General features: G+C 34.2%; 1 long non-coding RNA gene across 1 annotated transcript; it reads right to left on the bottom strand.

The window, feature by feature from the left end:
- Nucleotides 1-12,679: 12,679 nt before the first annotated feature.
- LOC130169858 (uncharacterized) lies at nucleotides 12,680-16,030 on the bottom strand. Its single transcript, XR_008827898.1, has 3 exons — nucleotides 15,547-16,030; nucleotides 15,030-15,198; nucleotides 12,680-13,799 (listed from the first exon to the last, which is right to left on the bottom strand). It is a non-coding gene; the product is annotated as an uncharacterized LOC130169858 (long non-coding RNA).
- Between the last annotated feature and the right edge of the window lie 787 nt (nucleotides 16,031-16,817).

The following is a 16,817-nucleotide window of genomic DNA, read 5'->3' on the forward strand; positions in this document are numbered from 1 at the left end:
GTTCGGAGGCCTCGCCCACTAAGGTCAAACATGGAGAGAAGAGTTACTGGCAAAAAACGAAACTTTTCAGAGATGGAGATCGACATCCTGACATCCGAGGTGGATGAAAATAAGGATGTGCTTTTTGGCAGTCTGAAGAGTGGGATCAAATGAGCTCATAAAACCGCTGTATGTGGAAGAGGGTAGCGGAGATGAGTTTGGCTCTGCAGTGCCCCCTCCTGCAGCCGCGCGCCAACACAGCTGTTTTGAAAAATAAAAGAATCGTGTGTGTGTCCCCCCCGGTCACCTGGCCACCACGTTTAAAAGTGATAGCTTGGCATCACAAATCACCTGTACATTTATAGAGTGATAGTTTTTGCGATTGATGAATGCGTAATCATTCATGGATGGTGCCTTCAGACGCACATGAGTGAAATCAATTGCTCCAACCAAATTTGGAAACCCAGCAATCTGGAGATCCCTGCGGTCTCTGAAAACGCGCTCACGTCTGACACGCGCGTATTGTTCCTCCAAAACGAGTAAATCTGCCATTGTTATGATTTGATAACTGTCAAAGCATCTGTTTAAATAAGGGAGTGAGTAAACATCTGACCAACCACAGTGCAACAATGATTATCTCACCAGATGCTTTTAATTGTTGTTCCAGTTGTGTCATACCCATCGGAAAAAAACAAAAACAATTACACAATTTTGCCATGAGTTCATTTGCAAACACACATTTCTGCTTGTATTTATTATTATTTCAAATTTTAATGTGCAAAAATTAGATGTCATGTTAGGCTATTGAACCTATCATATTGTTTTATTTTACAAAAAATTGGTATCAGTAAAAAACGTGGGCTTTTTTAAAATTCAAATTTTTATTCGTTTTAAGAATCCGTTTTGATCTGTTCTAAATATGTGACTGTTTATGTTGAGGTTTGTTTAATAATTATTTTCAGACTCAGCCAGATTTTGCTGTGCTGCACCGCAAATCCAGACTCAGATTTGCGGACACGAGCTCAGACCTGACGTGAGATCTGATCGTAGCTTCCGCTCACGTCCAAATTGATAAATCCCGAAGCTTGCGTGGAAATGGTCGTACGCACGGTTTTCTGCCGTAGGTTCGTTTGATAAATGAGGGCCCTGGATTGCAGCATCCTGGAACTTTGCTCTCAGGCCACTATCGCTTTGAAGCTCTATTAACTCCATCTGTCATAAAAACATCATAGTATGGTAAGGCATTAAACGTCATAGTTTATTAAGCCATAAAAATGACAAAAAACGTCATAGTAGCCTATACTATGGTATAAAATCTCAAATATACATCATAGTATATTAAGACATAAAAGGTCATAAAATCGTCATAGTATGTCAAGGAATGAGAGAAAGTAATATAATTAGGCATAAAAATGCCAAATTAGATCTAAGTGTAGTATGGCAGAAAAATGAAAAAGAAATGTCATAGTATAGTATGGCATGAAATGTCAAAAATATATCATAGTATAATAACGCATAAAATGTCATAAAAACGTCATAGTATGGGACGGCATGAGACAATAGCATATAATTAAGCAGAAAAATGCCAAAAAACGTCATAGTATAGTATGGCAGAAAAATGACAAAAAACGTCATAGTATAATAAGGCATAAAATGTCATAAATACGTCATAGTATGGTCAGGCATGATCCGAAATGATATAATTAGCCATAAAAATGCCAAAAAGATGTTAGTATAGTGTGGCAGAAAAATGTCAAAAAACATCATAGTATATTAAGGCATAAAAGGTCATAAAATCCCCATAGTATGTCAAGGAATGAGACAAAGTAATATAATTAGGCATAAAACTGCCAAATAAGATCTGACTATAGTATGGCATAAAATGTCAAAAATACACCATAGTATAATAAGGCATAAAAGGTCATAAAAACGTCATAGTATGGTCAGGCATGATCCGAAATGATATAATTAGCCATGAAAATGCCAAAAAAGATCTAAGTATAGTGTGGCAGAAAAATAACAAAAAACGTCATAGTATAGTGTGGCATAAAATGTCAAAAATACATCATAGTATAATAAGGCATAAAAGGTCATTAAATCGTAATATTATGGTCAGGCATGATCCCAAATAATATAATTAGCCACAAAATTTCAAAAATACATCAAAGCATATTAAGGCATAAAACGTCATAAAAAAGTCATAGTATGTCAGGGCATGAGACGAAATGATATAATTAGCCATAAAAATGCCAAAAAAGATCTTAGTATAGTTTGGCAGAAAAATTATAAAAAAGTCATAGTATAGTGTGGCATAAAATGTCAAAAATACATCATAGTATATTAAGGCATAAAAGGTTATAAAAATGTCTTAGTATGGGACGGCATGAGACAATAGGATATAATTAAGCAGAAAAATGCCAAAAAACGTCATATAGTATAGTATGGCAGAAAAAAAAACGTCATAGTATAATAAGGCATAAAAGGTCATAAAAACATCATAGTATGGTCAGGCATGATCCGAAATGATATAATTAGCCATAAAAATGCCAAAAAATATCTTAGTATAGTGTGGCAGAAAAATGACAAAAAACGTCATAGTATACTATGGTATAAAATCTCAAATATACATCATAGTATATTAAGACATAAAAGGTCATAAAATCGTCATAGTATGTCAAGGAATGAGAGAAAGTAATATAATTAGCCATAAAAATGCCAAAAAAGATCTTAGTATAGTTTGGCAGAAAAATTATAAAAAACGTCATAGTATAGTGTGGCATAAAATGTCAAAAATACATCATAGTTGGGGCGTCGTGTAGCGTAGTGGTTTAAGCAGGCGCCCCATGTGTAGAGGCTACAGTCCTCGCTGCAGTCGGCCCCGGTTCGAATCCCGCATCGGACGGCCTTTCACTGCATGTCATTCCCCCTCTCTCTGCCTCCCTGTTTCCTGTCACTCTCCACTGTGCTGTCCATTAAAGGCATAAAAGCCCAAAAAAAAAAAAAAAAAAAAAAAAAAATACATCATAGTATATTAAGGCATAAAAGGTTATAAAAATGTCTTAGTATGGGACGGCATGAGACAATAGGATATAATTACGCAGAAAAATGCAAAAAACGTCATATAGTATAGTATGGCAGAAAAAAAAACGTCATAGTATAATAAGGCATAAAATGTCATAAAAACGTCATAGTATGGGACGGCATGAGACAATAGCATATAATTAAGAAGAAAAATGCCAAAAACGTCATAGTATAGTATGGCAGAAAAATGACAAAAAACGTCATAGTATAGTATGGCATAAAATGTCAAAAATACATCATAGTATAATAAGGCATAAAATGTCATAAAAACGTCATAGTATGTCAAGGAATGAGACAAAGTAATATAATTAGTCATAAAACTGCCAAATAAAATCTGAGTATAGTATGGCAAAAAAATGACAAATAAACGTCATAGTATAGTATGGCATAAAATGTCAAAAATACATCATGGTATAATAAGGCATAAAATGTCATAAAAACGTCATAGTCTGGTCAGGCATGATCCCAAATAATATAATTAGCCATAAAATTTCAAAAATACATCAAAGCATATTAAGGCATAAAATGTCATAAAAAAGTCATAGTATGTCAAGGCATATGACGAAATTATATAATTAGCCATAAAAATGCCAAAAAAAATCTTAGTATAGTATGGCAGAAAAATGACAAAAAACGTCATAGTATAGTATGGCATAAAATGTCAAAAATACATCATAGTATAATAAGGCATAAAATGTCATAAAAACGTCATAGTCTGGTCAGGCATGATCCCAAATAATATAATTAGCCATAAAATTTCAAAAATACATCAAAGCATTTTAAGGCATAAAACGTCATAGAAAGTCATAGTATGTCAAGGCATGAGACGAAATTATATAATTAGCCATAAAAATGCCAAATAAGATCTGAGTATAGTATGGCAGAAAAATGCCAAAAAAACGTCATAGTATAGTATGACATAAAATGTCAAAAATACATCATAGTATAATAAGGCATAAAAGGTTATAAAAATGTCATAGTATGGGACGGCATTAGAAAATAGCATATAATTAAGCAGAAAAATGACAAAAAACGTCATAGTATAGTATGGCAGAAAAATGAAAAAAAAACGTCATAGTATAGTATGGCATAAAATGTCAAAAATACATCATAGTATAATAAGGCATAAAAGGTCATAAAATCGTCATAGTATGTCAAGGAATGAGAGAAAGTAATATAATTAGGCATAAAAATGCCAAATAAGATCTTAGTATAGTATGGCAGAAAAATGACAAAAAACGTCATAGTATAGTATGGCATAAAAGGTCAAAAATACATCATAGTATAATAAGGCATAAAATGTCATAAAAACGTCATAGTATGTCAAGGAATGAGACAAAGTAATATAATTAGTCATAAAACTGCCAAATAAAATCTGAGTATAGTATGGCAAAAAAATGACAAATAAACGTCATAGTATAGTATGGCATAAAATGTCAAAAATACATCATAGTATAATAAGGCATAAAATGTCATAAAAACGTCATAGTCTGGTCAGGCATGATCCCAAATAATATAATTAGCCATAAAATTTCAAAATTACATCAAAGCATATTAAGGCATAAAATGTCATAAAAAAGTCATAGTATGTCAAGGCATATGACGAAATTATATAATTAGCCATAAAAATGCCAAAAAAAATCTTAGTATAGTATGGCAGAAAAATGACAAATAAACGTCATAGTATAGTATGGCATAAAATGTCAAAAATACATCATAGTATAATAAGGCATAAAATGTCATAAAAACGTCATAGTCTGGTCAGGCATGATCCCAAATAATATAATTAGCCATAAAATTTCAAAAATACATCAAAGCATTTTAAGGCATAAAACGTCATAGAAAGTCATAGTATGTCAAGGCATGAGACGAAATTATATAATTAGCCATAAAAATGCCAAAAAAGATCTTAGTATAACATGGCAGAAAAATGACAAAAAACGTCATAGTATAGTATGGCATAAAAGGTCATAAAATCGTCATATTATGTCAAGGAATGAGAGAAAGTAATATAATTAGTCATAAAACTGCCAAATAAGATCTGAGTATAGTCTGGCAGAAAAATGCCAAAAAAACGTCATAGTATAGTATGACATAAAATGTCAAAAATACATCATAGTATAATAAGGCATAAAAGGTTATAAAAATGTCATAGTATGGAACGGCATTAGAAAATAGCATATAATTAAGCAGAAAAATGCCAAAAAACGTCATACTATAGTATGGCAGAAAAATGAAAAAAAAACGTCATAGTATAGTATGGCATAAAATGTCAAAAATACATCATAGTATAATAAGGCATAAAAGGTCATAAAATCGTCATAGTATGTCAAGGAATGAGAGAAAGTAATATAATTAGCCATAAAAATGCCAAATAAGATCTTAGTATAGTGTGGCAGAAAAATGACAAAAACCGTCATAGTATACTATGGCATAAAATCTCAAATATACATCATAGTATATTAAGACATAAAAGGTCATAAAATCGTCATAGTATGTCAAGGAATGAAACAAAGTAATATAATTAGGCATAAAAATGCCAAATTAGAACTTAGTGTATTATAGCAAAAAAATGACAAAAAACGTCATAGTATAGTATGGCATAAAAGGTCAAAAATACATCATAGTATAATAAGGCATAAAATGTCATAAAAACGTTATAGTATGGTCAGGCATGATCCGAAATAATACAATTAGCCATAAAATTTCAAAAATACATCAAAGCATATTAAGGCATAAAACGTCATAAACAAGTAATATTATGTCAAGGCATGAGACGAAATTTTATAATTAGTCATAAAAATGCCAAAAAAGATCTTAGTATAGTGTGGCAGAAAAATGTCAAAAAACGTCATAGTATATTAAGGCATAAAATGTCAAAAATACATCATAGTATAATAAGGCATAAAATGTCATAAAAACGTCATAGTATGGTCAGGCATGAGAAAATAGCATATAATTAAGCAGAAAAATGCCATAAAACGTCCAAGTATAGTATGGCAGAAAAATGAAAAAAAAACGTCATAGTATAGTGTGGCAGAAAAATGTCAAAAAACGTCATAGTATATTAAGGCATAAAAGGTCATAAAATCGTCATAGTATGTCAAGGAATGAGATAAAGTAATATAATTAGGCAGAAAAATGCCAAAAAAGATCTTAGTATAGTCTGGCAGAAAAATGTCAAAAAACGTCATAGTATATTAAGGCATAAAAGGTCATAAAAACGTCATAGTATGGTCAGGCATGATCCGAAATGATATAATTAGCCATGAAAATGCCAAAAAAGATCTTAGTATAGTCTGGCAGAAAAATGACAAAAAACGTCATAGTATAGTATGGCATAAAATGTCAAAAATACATCATAGTATAATAAGGCATAAAAGGTCATAAAAACGTCATAGTATGGTCAGGCATGATGCGAAATGATATAATTAGCCATAAAAATGCCAAAAAATATCTTAGTATAGTGTGGCAGAAAAATGACAAAAAATGTCATAGTATACTATGGCATAAAATCTCAAATATACAATATAGTATATTAAGACATAAAAGGTCATAAAATCGTCATAGTATGTCAAGGAATGAGAGAAAGTAATATAATTAGGCATAAAAATGCCAAATTAGATCTTAGTGTATTATAGCAAAAAAATGAAAAAAAATGTCATAGTATAGTATGGCATGAAATGTCAAAAATACATCATAGTATAATAACGCATAAAAGGTCATAAAAACGTCATAGTATGGTCAGGCATGATCCGAAATTATATAATTAGCCATAAAAATGCCAAATAAGATCTTAGTCTAGTGTGGCAGAAAAATGACAAAAAACGTCATAGTATACTATGGCATAAAATCTCAAATATACATCATAGTATATTAAGACATAAAAGGTCATAAAATCGTCATAGTATGTCAAGGAATGAAACAAAGTAATATAATTAGGCATAAAAATGCCAAATTAGAACTTAGTGTAGTATGGCAGAAAAATGACAAAAACCATCATAGTATAGTATGGCATAAAATGTCAAAAATACATCACAGTATAATAAGGCATAAAATGTCCTAAAAACGTCATAGTATGGTCAGGCATGATCCCAAATAATATAATTAGCCATAAAATTTCAAAAATACATCAAAGCATATTAAGGCATAAAACGTCATAAAAAAGTCATAGTATGTCAAGGAATGAGACAAAGTAATATAATTAGGCATAAAAATGCCAAATTAGAACTTAGTGTAGTATGGCAGAAAAATAACAAAAACCATCATAGTATAGTATGGCATAAAATGTCAAAAATACATCACAGTATAATAAGGCATAAAATGTCCTAAAAACGTCATAGTATGGTCAGGCATGATCCCAAATAATATAATTAGCCATAAAATTTCAAAAATATATCAAAGCATATTAAGACATAAAAGGTCATAAAATCGTCATAGTATGTCAAGGAATGAGAGAAAGTAATATAATTAGGCATAAAAATGCCAAATTAGATCTTAGTGTATTATAGCAAAAAAATGAAAAAAAATGTCATAGTATAGTATGGCATGAAATGTCAAAAATACATCATAGTATAATAACGCATAAAAGGTCATAAAAACGTCATAGTATGGTCAGGCATGATCCGAAATTATATAATTAGCCATAAAAATGCCAAATAAGATCTTAGTATAGTGTGGCAGAAAAATGACAAAAACCGTCATAGTATACTATGGCATAAAATCTCAAATATACATCATAGTATATTAAGACATAAAAGGTCATAAAATCGTCATAGTATGTCAAGGAATGAAACAAAGTAATATAATTAGGCATAAAAATGCCAAATTAGAACTTAGTGTAGTATGGCAGAAAAATAACAAAAACCATCATAGTATAGTATGGCATAAAATGTCAAAAATACATCACAGTATAATAAGGCATAAAATGTCCTAAAAACGTCATAGTATGGTCAGGCATGATCCCAAATAATATAATTAGCCATAAAATTTCAAAAATATATCAAAGCATATTAAGACATAAAAGGTCATAAAATCGTCATAGTATGTCAAGGAATGAGAGAAAGTAATATAATTAGGCATAAAAATGCCAAATTAGATCTTAGTGTATTATAGCAAAAAAATGAAAAACAATGTCATAGTATAGTATGGCATGAAATGTCAAAAATATATCATAGTATAATAACACATAAAATGTCATAAAAACGTCATAGTATGTCAAGGAATGAGACAAAGTAATATAATTAGTCATAAAAATGCCAAATAAAATCTGAGTATAGTATGGCAGAAAAATGACAAAAAACGTCATAGTATAGTATGGCATAAAAGGTCAAAAATACATCATAGTATAATAAGGCATAAAATGTCATAAAAACGTTATAGTATGGTCAGGCATGATCCGAAATAATACAATTAGCCATAAAATTTCAAAAATACATCAAAGCATATTAAGGCATAAAACGTCATGAAAAAGTAATATTATGTCAAGGCATGAGACGAAATTTTATAATTAGTCATAAAAATGCCAAAAAAGATCTTAGTATAGTGTGGCAGAAAAATGTCAAAAAACGTCATAGTATATTAAGGCATAAAATGTCAAAAATACATCATAGTATAATAAGGCATAAAATGTCATAAAAACGTCATAGTATGGTCAGGCATGAGAAAATAGCATATAATTAAGCAGAAAAATGCCATAAAACGTCCAAGTATAGTATGGCAGAAAAATGAAAAAAAAACGTCATAGTATAGTGTGGCAGAAAAATGTCAAAAAACGTCATAGTATATTAAGGCATAAAAGGTCATAAAATCGTCATAGTATGTCAAGGAATGAGACAAAGTAATATAATTAGGCAGAAAAATGCCAAAAAAGATCTTAGTATAGTCTGGCAGAAAAATGTCAAAAAACGTCATAGTATATTAAGGCATAAAAGGTCATAAAAACGTCATAGTATGGTCAGGCATGATCCGAAATGATATAATTAGCCATGAAAATGCCAAAAAAGATCTTAGTATAGTCTGGCAGAAAAATGACAAAAAACGTCATAGTATAGTATGGCATAAAATGTCAAAAATACATCATAGTATAATAAGGCATAAAAGGTCATAAAAACGTCATAGTATGGTCAGGCATGATGCGAAATGATATAATTAGCCATAAAAATGCCAAAAAATATCTTAGTATAGTGTGGCAGAAAAATGACAAAAAACGTCATAGTATACTATGGCATAAAATCTCAAATATACAATATAGTATATTAAGACATAAAAGGTCATAAAATCGTCATAGTATGTCAAGGAATGAGAGAAAGTAATATAATTAGGCATAAAAATGCCAAATTAGATCTTAGTGTATTATAGCAAAAAAATGAAAAAAAATGTCATAGTATAGTATGGCATGAAATGTCAAAAATACATCATAGTATAATAACGCATAAAAGGTCATAAAAACGTCATAGTATGGTCAGGCATGATCCGAAATTATATAATTAGCCATAAAAATGCCAAATAAGATCTTAGTCTAGTGTGGCAGAAAAATGACAAAAAACGTCATAGTATACTATGGCATAAAATCTCAAATATACATCATAGTATATTAAGACATAAAAGGTCATAAAATCGTCATAGTATGTCAAGGAATGAAACAAAGTAATATAATTAGGCATAAAAATGCCAAATTAGAACTTAGTGTAGTATGGCAGAAAAATGACAAAAATACATCACAGTATAATAAGGCATAAAATGTCCTAAAAACGTCATAGTATGGTCAGGCATGATCCCAAATAATATAATTAGCCATAAAATTTCAAAAATACATCAAAGCATATTAAGGCATAAAACGTCATAAAAAAGTCATAGTATGTCAAGGAATGAGACAAAGTAATATAATTAGGCAGAAAAATGCCAAAAAACGTCTTAGTATAGTGTGGCAGAAAAATTAAAAAAAAACATCATAGTATACTATGGCATAAAATCTCAAATATACATCATAGTTTATTAAGACATAAAAGGTCATAAAATCGTCATAGTATGGTCAGGCATGATCCGAAATGATATAATTAGCCATGAAAATGCCAAAAAGGATCTTACTATAGTGTGGCAGAAAAATGTCAAAAAACGTCATAGTATATTAAGGCATAAAAGGTCATAAAATCGTCATAGTATGTCAAGGAATGAGACAAAGTAATATAATTAAGCAGAAAAATGCCAAAAAACGTCATAGTATAGTATGGCATAAAATGTCAAAAATACATCATAGTATAATAAGGCATAAAAGGTCATAAAAACGTCATAGTATGGTCAGGCATGAGATGAAATAATATAATTAGCCATAAAAATGCCTAAAAAGATCTTAGTCTAGTGTGGCAGAAAAATGTCAAAACACATCACAGTATAGTATGGCATAAAAGGTCATAAAAATGTCATAGTATGGGATGGCATGAGACGATAGAATACAATTAAGCATAAAAATGCCAAAAAAACATCACAGTATAATAAAGGCATAAAAACGTCATAAAAACGACATAGTATAGTCAGCTATAAAATGTCATAAAAGCATCATAGTATAGTCAGGTATAAAAAAAATCCTAAAACATCATAGTATAGTATGGCATAAAAACGACATAGTATAGTAAGGCCTAGGACCTTCTGACTGAGAGGTGTCAGGCCGAGACTCAAAGCAGGACTCAGATGCAGAGATTTTAGATAACAAAAGGCTTTTATTGAATACACCGGAGACCTCGGACCGAGTGACAAACAAATGGCTATAAACAAAACTAGACACTATACTCTGACTATAGAGAAAACAATAAACACTCCAAGAGGAGGGAAAAATAACTCTACTAAAAAGAAACAAATAAACACCAAACGCTCTGTATGGAGGAAAAACCTGCCTATATAAAATAATTTGGCTACAAACAAAAATCACTCTTAAAGAGGAAAAAACCAAGAACTATGAATCTAAGCTAGGATATGAGTTAACAAACAAAAAATCACTCTTTAACGAGGAATAAACAAAGGGCTATGAATTTAAGCTAAGGTAAGAATTAACAAACAAAAAATCACTCTTGAACGAGGAAAACGAAGGGCTATGAAATTTAGCTAAGGAAAAACTTACAAACAAAAAATCACTCGTCACGAGGAACATACGGCTTACTATGGCGATTACTATGGCTGTGGACATGGACCAAGGCTCTGGTGCAGGACAAGGACGAAGACACTCTGGCACAAGACAAGGGGAACACAGACTATTTAAACACATGGAGGGAAATAGGGGACAGGTGGAAACACTTAGGGCAATCAGACTGAGACACATGAGGAAGGGCAAGTGACCTGAAACGAGAGGAGAATTACTTTTCAAAATAAAACAGGAAATGACAGGACAAAACAAACCCAAGACAAGACAACCTCACCACGGTGTGACAAGAGGCAACAGCTCTAACCATTGGTCTACTAAACCACTTGTGGACTGAAATATAAAAGCGTCAAATAACGCCATAGTAATGCTAAGGCATAAAAACTTCAAAAAACGTCATAATGTAGTAAGCCATTACAAATTTCCTAAAGACGCCATATTATAGTAAGCCTGAGGGAAGGACATTGAGTTGGTGCATGAAACATCATAAAAACAGTAAAGTAAGGCATTAAAAATGTCAGAAAAATTTTATTATTGCTATATTATAGTAAGGCAAGGCATAAAATCTTTATAGTGTAGTAAGGCACAGAGTTGACAGGTAGAACATGCAATGTCCATACAGAAAGGCTCCAGGTCCAGGATCCTCATCCAGGACCTTCTGACTGAGAGACAACAGCTTTAACCATTGCCCCACCAAACCACCGGTGGTGTGGTTAATAAAAGCGTCAAAAAATGTCATTGCGTCATAAGGCATAAAAACGTCAAAAACGTCATAAAAATGTCATAGTATAGTAAGGCATTATAACTGTCAAAAAACTATTTACAAAATATTATGATACCTGTATGTAGCTGTTTATTGATTTATTAATTTGAGTAAGGTTACTTAATCTGTTACTAGGGGTTAACATTATTATACAGCTATATATGTATAAAGCGCCTGTCGCTCATTCTCACACACACACACACACACACACACACACACACACACACACACACACACACACACACACACACACACACACACACACACACACACACACACACACACACACACACACACACACACACATTTGCTGTGTGCAGGTTACCGTTCATTCTCACTTATAAAATGTGGTGGGGAGAGGTGAAGGGGTCGGTGCGATGTATGATTGGAACATAAAAGGTTTAGGGGTTGTTGCACAGCTTAACCCAACCAAAATGACTGAGGAACAGTGCCGGGTCTGTAAATAACGTGGCAACCTAATAAATGTAGACAAGTAAAACATCTGTGATGTATGATAAACCAAACAGTTGACAAATTAAAGAAAAAACCAAGATAAAGTGTAGTAGTAAGGTGTTGAGCCAAAACAGCTTCAGTGGTTGTTAAATTGGGTTGAGAACTGGTGACTGTGAAGGCCACACAATGATTCACATCATTTTCATCGTCATCAAACCGTTCAGGTCACCAAGGGTGACTGGTGTGCACATTAAAGACATGGACCACGAGACATTTAACCATTTATTTTGTTCAGGAAATTCAGCAAGGAACTGATGGTAGGATGCATGGATGGATGGATTCTTCAGTACAACAAACAAAAGTAAATAACTTGCCACACATACCACAAAGATAATAAAGAAACGGTAACTATAACATCTTACATTCTTAATGCATACAAAGGAAAAAAAGGAATCTCAAACATTAACCAGGGTATTGCTTATCCTGTTAACAAAGAACATAATTAAATGCAGGATACAACTTCACTACTTCTTGTTCTAAATTACAACAATTTTCAGGTCAAATAAACTCATAAATTAAGATTCATTGAAGGTAAACATAATTTGAAAGAAATAAAAATTAAATAAGATCAAACAAAGGACATTGGTTTCCAGCGACCTACTGATGTGGCAGCATGGTCTCTAACAAAGGGATCTCAGGTGTACACACCCAGTGCTTTTTTAAACTCCCCTATGCTTTCTCCTCCCTTGCCCCACCCACCCACCCAGTCTGACATGTCAGCTTGAGATTTTTTTTAACAATAATAGAGTACAACACAATTTAATAGAATATATACTGTCCACTACCTCCTCAGCAGCAAACTGCAGACAGATATAGTCAGAGAGCAGCTGCTGAACATAGCAGAGCATTAGCAGCTAAAGAGACAGATTTCCCTCAGGAGCTGGTGGAGACCAAACACAGAAGTAAAAGAGAGGGAACACTGGACTGACATCATCATGAGACATCAGGTGACACAAACACCACTCCAAATGCAACAAATCAAATATAATAAATGTCAATTAAAAGTTATAAATGAAGATAGAAAGCATTGTCCTGTCTTTTCTTCATCTCTTCCCTCCACTCCTCCACAGTCTTTCCACCAACAGTCACACAGTGTGACACCCCTGCAATGTGAGTGTCGTCAGTGTCAGTCCTTCTGGGTTGTCCACACTTGCTGCAGATGTATGATGTCGGCAGCCGGAGGGGTTTTTCCTCCAGGCAGCGGCCCCCGCTCTGCCACAGCAGCTTCGGGACGCCTTCCTCTTCCTGTAGGCTCTGTTCCTGGGTACAGGGAGTCCAGGCAGAGGAGGTGGATGAACAGAAGAGGTTAAAGGACTGTCCTTGTCCCACCTGTACCAATGACAGACCAAACACAGAGCTAAAACAGAGGGAACACTGAGATCTGAGATCATCATGAGACATCAGGTAAATAATAGTAATAAACTATAAACGGGGGCTACTGCCGGGATGAGTACATGATTTATTTCCAGTGTTCAAAAGTCACCCTGATCATATTCTGGTTTTGAGAAATGTCTGATATAAAAGACTCTGATATAAAACAATGTCACATCCCTCCATCATGTATTATGTGGGAAATAGCTCATATTCTGTGTTGTTTTTTTTAATAAAACAAGAGGCAACATGTCTTCAAACTGGCATTTAAAGGGTTAAAATCCTGAAAACTAATAAACATTTGGTAGGTTTGAGCAGAACTGAAGTGGTTTAAGAGATGTATGCAAAAAAAAGCAGAAAAAAATATTGATATATGATGATTTTATAGCATTTTCTTTGTGTGTCCTTTTTTGGACGCGAGGAAACCCAGAGGGTACAAAATGTGTTACCAGTGTATAATAGACCTGTAACAGTAACTGACATTAGATTTTAAAAATATGTAAAAAAAGACACTTTCTTGCAGAAATCCATACCTTCAGCTGTAACACAGCCAAAATGATCAGCAAATCAAAAAAGAAAAGTGAAGAAAATGTCCAAAAAAGGACAGAGGGACCCCTGAGGGTTAATAAATCCCATGAACCGCTATTTAAATTACCACTATTATGTTTTTTTCTGTGCTAAATTTAACATTACTGGGGAGGAGAGCAACGCGACTAAAAGTGACAGCGAGAGAGGGCTAGTAGCTTCTCCTCTCCTCTGTCTCAGCGGAGACCGTCACAACTTCATTCACTCTTTTAACAAAACAAAAAAAAAAGCAACGAAGGAAGCAGTAGCTTGGTAACTTGCTCAGCTCCGAGGAACTCCTCTCAGCTATTCTAGCTGTAGAGGAGTGCCTCGGAGCTGAGCACCCGTGGCACTAATAATAAACATATAAATCAAAAGTTATAAATGAAGATAAAAAAAAGCGAGGGGAGGACCAGCATCACTGGATGAGGGGCAAGGCTGTTCATCGTTTGGAGGAAGAGGAGGAGGAGTCTGTCATTGTCCCACCTGTGCCAAGGACAGACCCACTGCTCAAGAGAGAGTCTGGCCAGCACCTGGACACACAGACTGTTTTCAGCTTTCATTAAAAGATAAATCAAAGTACCGATTACAACACACCAACATAACTTTATTACAAACTCTTACCACTGAGTCCTCAATCTGAAGAATAAGAATGAATGACCACCGAGTCCTCACGGCCCCTCTGGACCACGTGGCCACCGGGTGAAGACGGCAGAGCCAGTTGCAAACGGCCTCCACCAGGCGGCTAACACTGGCCCAGTTTGCAGGGCCCGAGTTTAGTCCAAGAAGACAGCTGAAAGATAATCAGAGAGCAGTGTGTGTTAATATAGATCTGATATTAATTAGAGGAAACTGTGATATATGAAGTGAATCTCAACTCTAGAGACTCTCCTTCCCAGGGCAGGAAGTGTTATTCCCCGTCGCTGCCTTGAACAGTCACCTGTGCTGCCTCTCCTGTATCTGGGAGGGAAGACAAATCGCTATTCCTCCTGCTCTGTCTGGCAGGTTTTGCCAGGAGCTTGGAAGTACTTGGCACTTGCTTGAGGAAAAAGGTTTTGGAGCAAAAATGAATTCTATGTTTGCATGAAATGATAATATACAATATACTTAATCACAAGCTATGAGATACACACACATGTACCTGGGATGAACTGGTGAAGGTGGAACCTGGAAGGCTGACGCCGCCCTTTGTCAGTCTACCAGTCTGTGTGTACAGCTGCGCCTGGTGGGTCCTGAATGCAGCTGAGGTGGCTCCTCTGTGTCTCCATATGTCCTGGATGCAGAGAGAATCCAGCAAAGAGACGTCCAGGGTGAAGTGGAGATCCTGGATGAGGAGGACCATCTCCTCTGCCCCATGTTTCCTCCTCCAACAATCAGGCCGAGCTTCCCCTCCAGCTGGGAGGCAGCTTCAGGCAGCTTGAACAGAATCTGTGGTTGCAGCTCAGAGTTACAGGATCTCTGAAAGTCTCTGAACACACGTGGCAACTCAAGAAGCTTTCAAGCACAGAACTTTTCTCAGCCATTTGTCTTGGTATGTAAATTGTCTTTCAACAGCAAGACTCACCAAGTCACTGTCTCTGCACCTGAAAATAATCCAAACGTGTGTTTTCCAGCAGAGATCTGACGCCCTGTAATGGTGTCTCAGCTCTGATCGACAATATCAAAATCTACTTTCACTTTCTTTCATCTCTGTCATTAGTTAATCATTCACACCAGGATGAAGTGCTGCCATGTTGTTGTGTCACCAGCAAATGGAGCTGTAACCACGTCAAGTAGAGTTTAATATTTTCGTCTTGATTCTCAAAAACATCATTTTCATCAGCTGTTTATTTTAAACATGGTTTGAATTTATAAACATGACAATGAAAATAGTTTGTCAAAGACAGAGTTGTTGAGCAGAGAAAGAGGAAATATTGTTGGACACATTCAGATTCAAACTATTTGTCACACCGTGGTGAGGTTGTCTTGTCCTGGGTTTGTTTTGTCCTGTCATTTCCTGTTTTATTTTGAAAAGTAATTCTCCTCTCGTTTCAGGTCACTTGCCCTTCCTCATGTGTCTCAGTCTGATTGCCCTACGTGTTTCCACCTGTCCCCTATTTCCCTCCATGTGTTTAAATAGTCTGTGTTCCCCTTGTGTTGTGCCAGAGTGTCTTCCTTCTCGTCCTGCACCCGAGCCTTTTGTCCATGTCCACAGCCATAGAAGTCGCCAAAGTAAGATTTATGTACCTCGAGAAGAGTGATTTTTTTTGTTTGTAAATTTTCCCCCAGTTAAAGTTCATAGCCCTTTGTTTTTCCTCGTTAAGAGTGATTTTTTTTTTTGTTTGTAATTCTTGCCTTAGCATGTTTTCATAGATCTTTGTTTTTCCTCGTTTAAGAGTGATTTTCATTTCATATAGCCCAGTTATTTATTAT

The sequence above is a fragment of the Seriola aureovittata genome, chromosome 5 (genome assembly GCF_021018895.1).
Source record: "Seriola aureovittata isolate HTS-2021-v1 ecotype China chromosome 5, ASM2101889v1, whole genome shotgun sequence".
Lineage (NCBI taxonomy): Eukaryota > Metazoa > Chordata > Actinopteri > Carangiformes > Carangidae > Seriola > Seriola aureovittata.